This window comes from Triticum dicoccoides, chromosome 5A (assembly GCF_002162155.2).
Source record: "Triticum dicoccoides isolate Atlit2015 ecotype Zavitan chromosome 5A, WEW_v2.0, whole genome shotgun sequence".
Taxonomy (NCBI): Eukaryota; Viridiplantae; Streptophyta; class Magnoliopsida; order Poales; family Poaceae; genus Triticum; species Triticum dicoccoides.
The window spans coordinates 560,252,617-560,259,481 of NC_041388.1; the positions used below are offsets into that span (position 1 = coordinate 560,252,617).

General features: G+C 49.1%; 1 pseudogene; it reads right to left on the reverse strand.

Annotated features, from left to right (window-relative positions):
• Positions 1–5,315: 5,315 nt before the first annotated feature.
• LOC119297871 overlaps positions 5,316–6,865 on the reverse strand; it is a 9,826-nt pseudogene continuing 8,276 nt past the window's right edge.

Consider the following 6,865-nt stretch of genomic DNA (forward strand, 5'->3'; position numbering starts at 1 on the left):
GATTTGTTAACGAGATTCATCAATATGGCTAAATCCCCAAGGCCTGACTACGGGCGCTTCTCCCGGTGACACTGTCACAATATCGCACACCGGCCACCCGGCCGCTGGCACACGCCGCCGGCTCCCCCTTGCGTGCCTGTGCTATTATGTTGGCATATGCTACATCATGTGTCTATCCCCGCTATATATGAGAGGCCTAGGATATAAGTGTCCTACTAGGACACGACTCCATATCCTATCTAAACACAATACTACTCAGAGCAACCTACCTTGTACACAATATTCGACACAACTCTAACAAACTCCATCTTGACGAATATTCTCCACCACCTTGAATTCGTCAATGCGTCAAACTTCCATGTACATTGGACTTGAGCTTATCCCGTGAGTACCTCTGTTACTCAAAAGACTCCATATGACTCCACCTACAACTTGTAGTCCCTTCTTTTCTTGACCACTGTCAACACTCGAGCAAAATTAAGTTTCATAATACTCTAGTTTGCGCTCCTAACTTTCAGAGTATCCGTCCAACGTTATCACACACTGATCACCGACCTGCGTGAAAATGAACAAGTCACATATTAGGAGTCACACATACGAGTTACCTGAATTCAACATCACCGCTCCTTTCTTAACCTCTTGTCTAAAACTTGAAGAAATTTCACCGCTGCTTGTAATCATTCCGAGTCAAATTCGCAGTTGTCTCACCACATGTATGACCACCAGAGCCCTGGCCCGTCTCCATGTTCATGCATACCGCACGCCTCGCCGCTATTACCGTGTCGAGCCTCCACTGTCCCGGTCGAGTCTCAAGGATCGCGGACCCACACCACTCAACCCCCACTGTAGAGTACCACCGATCATCACCGACCGATGGCGAGTTTCACGCTTCCATCAGACCACTGGGCTCCAGTCCAAACTGCATGTCACTCGCTTTTCCCCGCTGAATAGGCTTCGATTCTCTGGATCCTTACACCGTAGACCCTCAATCCAGCTTCACCTTCAACATGACTCCATGGTAGATGATCAGTCCGCCCTCGCGCCCCATCGACTTCAAGCTCTCATGTGCACCGTCTTGAATCAACCCCGCGTCATAGTCTTGTTGAAGCCACACAAGCCCTTGGGGCCCGCGTCACGTGTTTCCACGCCCAGAAGTCGGTCACCATCAGCATCACGCTCCTATGTCGTCATCGCCGATCCCACCACCGTCTTCTGTACCAACCGACTCACGTCGATCCATCAGACTGCCTAGTCCAACCCAGCCGAACTTGTCCGACTGCAACGACACGCTCCAGACTCCTCAAGCCTTCACCATAACCAACGCCATCCATACACAAAAGTGTACCAGCAAAGAAAACCCAAAGCACAATCCTTCATAGCCTTCCCGCGTGAACACCAAAGGAGATTAACAAAGCAAGCCCAGCTCCTAATTGACCACACGTACATAGCTGTTGAACGAGCTTCTCTATTTCTTTCATGATAGCATCCCGGTCTTGACTAGTCTTCGTGTCTTTTTTCTTGTCAAACAAATATCACGATCCATACTCCAGAGCTTCAGCTGTCTCAACACCATGTGTGCACTTACCTTATGCATGGCCGTTCGGCACACCAGCACTTCGAGCCTATTCACGCCTAGCAACCACAACCCATGGCATACATGGGCCTAGGTCTCCGGACATTACGGCCCAGCCGCTGGCCGCTACTCCGATCGAGCAGTCGCTCTTGCCGCTGTTTGCCGGTGCCCAACCACCGCCTGCACGCGTCTCACGCCGAGCCACGCCCACCGCTGAGGTTGTACACATCTATATTCGTCACACGCTTCCGAGACTTTCGCCGAACTCGCCGAGATCAGTCTGGATCGCTGCCTGCTGATAGCTGAAACAATCCGCCGCCGACTTGAATCCCTCGTATTGTCGCTTCCTATCTCCCGAGTCCCGACTCTCCGTCTGCTTTCGCCAGCTCTATTGTCGGGTGCGAAGCCGTTGATAATCACGATCCAACGCAACACTTAGATTCATCCTCCAGACCAACGAGTCTGCCTCCTAACCTAGCTCTGATACCACTTGTTAGAATAAATCCGAGGCATACTGTCAATCATCCGAGGACCAAACAATCACATGAGTACGACACCGAGATTTGTTAACGAGATTCACCGATATGGTTACATCCCCGAGGCCTGACTACGGGCGCTCCTCCCGTGACACCGTCACAATACCACACACCGGCCACCCGGGCGCCGGCACACGCCGCTGGCTCCCCCTTGCGTGCCTGTGCTATTATGTTATCATAAGTTACATCGTGTGTCTAGCCCCGCTATATATGAGAGGCCTAGGATACAAGTGTCCTATTAGGACACGACTCCATATCCTATCTAAACACAATACTACTCAGAGTCCAACTGTAACAAACCTTATACACGATATTCGACACAACTCTAACAATGATGATGGTTCCACTAGAGATTGGCTTGCTAGGGACAAGCCAGTCGTAGGGCATGTTCAATGGCCAATCAATCTCTAGCCAGTAGGCTATTGATGCCGCACCATGATTAGCTTGCATCGAGCCTTGGGTCACAAGCAAAAAAATAAATAAAAATGCTCTGACGACTTGTTCCAGCATCTATCCACATGTCGAATAAGATAATTCAATGATGCAAAGTTTTTTGGAGTTATATGTGGTAGATTAACATGGAGTGGTTAAGTTTGCGTTGGATGGAGTCGACATCTCAGCTGTTCAAGTCGGAGTTGGGATGCCATCGTCACTTGCTTACCAGTCAGGCTAGCGACTGAAATATTAAGTGATATCGGCCCGGCTGCTATGGGCCGCCCCGATGCGTTGGATCTTGCTAGAAAGGGGAATCAGAGTTCTGCCCCTCTCGCGGCGCTCCCGCGAGCGCCCCGAGGGGAACCCTAAATCGCCGTCCCCTCCTCCCCATCCACTGCCCGCCTCCCTCGCCGCCGCCCAGCGGGGCCGCCGGGCGAAGCCTGGCCGACTGGGGCGGCGGCGGGGCCTTCTTCTCCCCTCAGCCCGTGGTCCATGGCCGGCGCGGGACGGCTTCGCATGCGGGGGCGCTGGCCTATGGCGGGGGCGAGCGGCGCGGCGGCGATCCGTCGGGATGGCGTCGTAGGTCCCTGGTGGCGGCTCGGCGACGTCTTGGTGGGTGCTTGCGGCGTGGCGGTTGCGGCAGGGCCAGATCGGGCGGTGGCGGGCTGGCGCGCTCCTGGCCAGATCCTCGCGGATTTGGTCCCCGGTGGCGGCGGGCGTCGCGGGGTGGCGGCGGAGGTCCTCCTGGGACCTGCGTGTAGGTGGCTTGCAGCGGCGTGGCTGCAGCCCGTGGTCGGCCGGTCTGCTCGCGGCACCGGCGGGACTTGCTCCGGCGTGTGGTTGTCTTCGGCTTTCTCAGGTGAGCTTCCTTCCTCCCCTACAGACTCAGGGACGGGCGCGACAGGCAGGGGTGGTTCCATGGTGAGGTGTTGGTGTGCCGGTGGGCTTGCCGGAGGTGGCTGTGGACTTCGGGTAGGGGGCAGGGGTTCCCCTCCGTTGCATCTGGCGGCTGCTCTGTGGCGGCCGGAGTTCCTCTGGCCCAGATCTGGCCGCCGAGGCCACCAACCCTGCCAAGGTTTCTGCTTTGGGGTGGAAAGTCTGCTCCTCTCCGGTCGGTCGTGTCGGTACTGTGTGTCCATGGTCGAGGATGGGGCTCGGATGCTTGGGCGGCGGCCCTGCTGGTGGGAGCCGGGGTGCTTGTGGGCGTAGCACGTGGCTCGGGCGCTGTCCGGTCACCATGGCGTGTGGGCGGCATGGTGGCCGGGGTGTGTCGTTCAATGGTGGTGGCGCGGTTGTCCGTACCCCAATTTGGTGACGGTGAGTGTTGGCCAGGGTGAAAACCCGCTCTGTCTTGTCAGGCCGGCGATGACAGCGTTCCAGCGTCGTTCCCTTCTTGAAGGCGTCGTCGCGGTATCTTGCTTGTCACCGTGGTGCTCTGGGGGAAACCCTAATCCTTGGATTGGGCGGTGGCGGCGATCTGGCGTCGTTCCTTTCTTGAAGGCACCGCCTTGGAGCCCATTGTTCGTCATGCACGACTTCTCCTCATCGTGGTGATTCTTCCACGGTTGAGGGCTCCGACAACTTCATAGTAGTGCTTAGGGTGTTATCGTTGTTTGCTTGGAGTAGTTTGGGGTGATGTTGTTGTTTTCAGCGTCCTTGTATCTGCCTTGGCTGTGTGTGTTGTGTTGGTGTGGGGTGTGTGTTTGTATCGACTTGCTCGGTGATTGTTGCTTTATTTATAAAGCGGGGGAAACCCTTTTTCTCAATCTTGCTAGAAATAAAATCATTTTCTTAAATTGCAAACTGTGATATGTATACCCTCTAAATCTAGCTAGTACTTAAACGAGTAAGAGGAATTTGATCTTTAAACCCAGCTTTGGTGTGGCCTTGACGATTTGCTCTCTCTATCATTGTATCTGCTTTTTGGACAGTGTGCTGGCGTATTGGGAGATGGAAACATATGCAGTCCTCTCTGTATGTGATCTTGTTGGCCGACAACTATAGTTGATTTTCTGCTTCTGGCACGAGGATGTGACCGAGAGTTGACACGCCAGAGTGGCAGGTAAACTTACCACGCCAAAACCAAAGTGAACCTCTAATCAATGATCAAAATCTGTCATGTTAAGTGCGTGTTTGCGATGAAGATTTGTGCTCGCGATCTTCGAATTTCCGTAGAAGCATCAATCTACTGTGGTTTAACAATTGTAGTTAATCTGTGTACATCACCATTTTATTACTGTGTCCCCTTTGTGAATTCGAATGAAGTGTTCGAACCAGGCTTTGTGTTACCTTTTCAGAGTTGCTTCTGATGATCAGATGGAAATTCACTGGATGGTCATTCTGAATGGCTCGCAGACTCCAAAGCTGCATGCGAACACATGCACTTACGGCAGTCAACATGCTTGCCTTACTTCTACAGGATGGTGCACCTTGATCTTTTTTGTGTGTGTCAGTGCCTGAGCACCTTTGTTTGGAGCACCACAAAATTACGTATATCCGATGTATAGTAGTCACTCTCATTGAATTTCTTTTTCTTCACATATTGAATTGTACTTTAGGTACATCTTACTATCTTGTTTTTCCTACCGAGACTGCTGTCGATGCCAAAACCAGAATAGAAACACATTCATTGGTAATGACTTCTAAACAAAGCATAATCCTTTTGATAGTGTGCAATACATTTTTTTTCCAAAATGTGTATGGTGTGCACTAATATGAAGTTGATGTTCCAAGAATATTTCAATATATCTAGAAATAAAACAAATATTATCTCATCGCCCCTCTATCTCCGTAAGTATAAACCTATTCACAGAAGTTTGAAAATAATTTCTGATTTGCTCAATATGAGAACTTTGTCGTGCAAAGTAGGCGGGGCGATTCGGGGTTGGAAGTGTGGTGCTTCCATTCTCTAGGACAAACACAACATATGACATACGTGGTCTGTCAGCTGGGTTCTCCTGGACACACAAGAGTCCTACATGGACACAAAGCAAAACTTCATCCGGTGAACAAGTATCCATAATAGCTGAGTCCAACAAATCATCGGTCTTCCCTTCCTTCCACATATTCCATGACTGGAAAAACCAAGAACATATAACTATTAATTTCTTTGCCAAACTAAAAACACTTCAAAAATTGGTCCACTTGCATTAAATAATAGAACACGAGATAAGCCTTGCGCATACTCACATAGACAGTGAGACTAGGGAAGCCCGTGGTTTCACTATAGGAGCTTCTCCGTATTCCAGTTACAACCTCCAGCAGTAACACGCCAAAGCTGTAGACGTCAGACTGGTAGAGAAAACACCTTCCATTGAATACTCATGAGCCATGTAACCACTGTTGATCAATTATATTAGTTATTAAATGGGAGGCTAATTATTCAGAATTAACATTAGTTTTCCATTGTACTCACTATGTTCCGACAACGCGTTGAGTATTTGCATTTTGTTGATTATCACCAAAGATCCCCGCCATACCAAAATCTGCTACTTTAGGTTTCATATCCACATCTAGCAAAACATTTCCAGCTTTGAGATCTCGGTGAATTATAGTTAGTCTTGAATCCTAGTGGAGGTAGAGAAGTCCCCTAGCGACCCCTTTAATGATATTAAATCGTGTTGCCCAATCCAACAACATTTTACTTGAATCATCTGTAAAGAGAAGCAGACGTAAGAAAAATAAAACAAATTTTTTAGCTGTTTAAGGGAATTATGTTGTGTTTCGCAATATGCACCAAAAAGGGTAGCATCTAGGCTCTTGTTAGGTAGATACTCATAAATCAGCAACTTTTCATCCCGCTCCCCACAACACCCAAGAAGTCGTACCAAGTTTCTATGCTGTAATTTGGCAATTAGAATAACTTCATTCTTAAACTCCTCTGTTCCTTGTTGAGAATCCTTACTTAGCCTCTTGATAGCAACTTCTTGACCACCCAACATTCCCTAGAGAATTTTAAGGTAAAATATTGATTTAGTTTTGTTAGACAAACCAAAAAATTCTAACGATTTTAGAATACATAATAGGTAGTTGACAAACGAGTTACCTTGTATGCTTTGCCAAAACCTCCTTGTCCAATCATACATGTTTTAGAGAAATTGTCTGTCGCTTGGGAAATTGTCTGGCAAATGGAAATTCATGCTCATGGGGGGTGTTTCCTTCCCGAAGTTCGTGAAAGGTACTCATACCGTTGAATGTTACATTCTTGTATTTTCTCCATTTTTTTGTTCTGGCTTGCTCCCACAATATTATAGTCATTTTTATCTAATAAACATATGAACATGGCAAAAAATAAAAAGTTCTATAAGAGTCGGACAAGGAA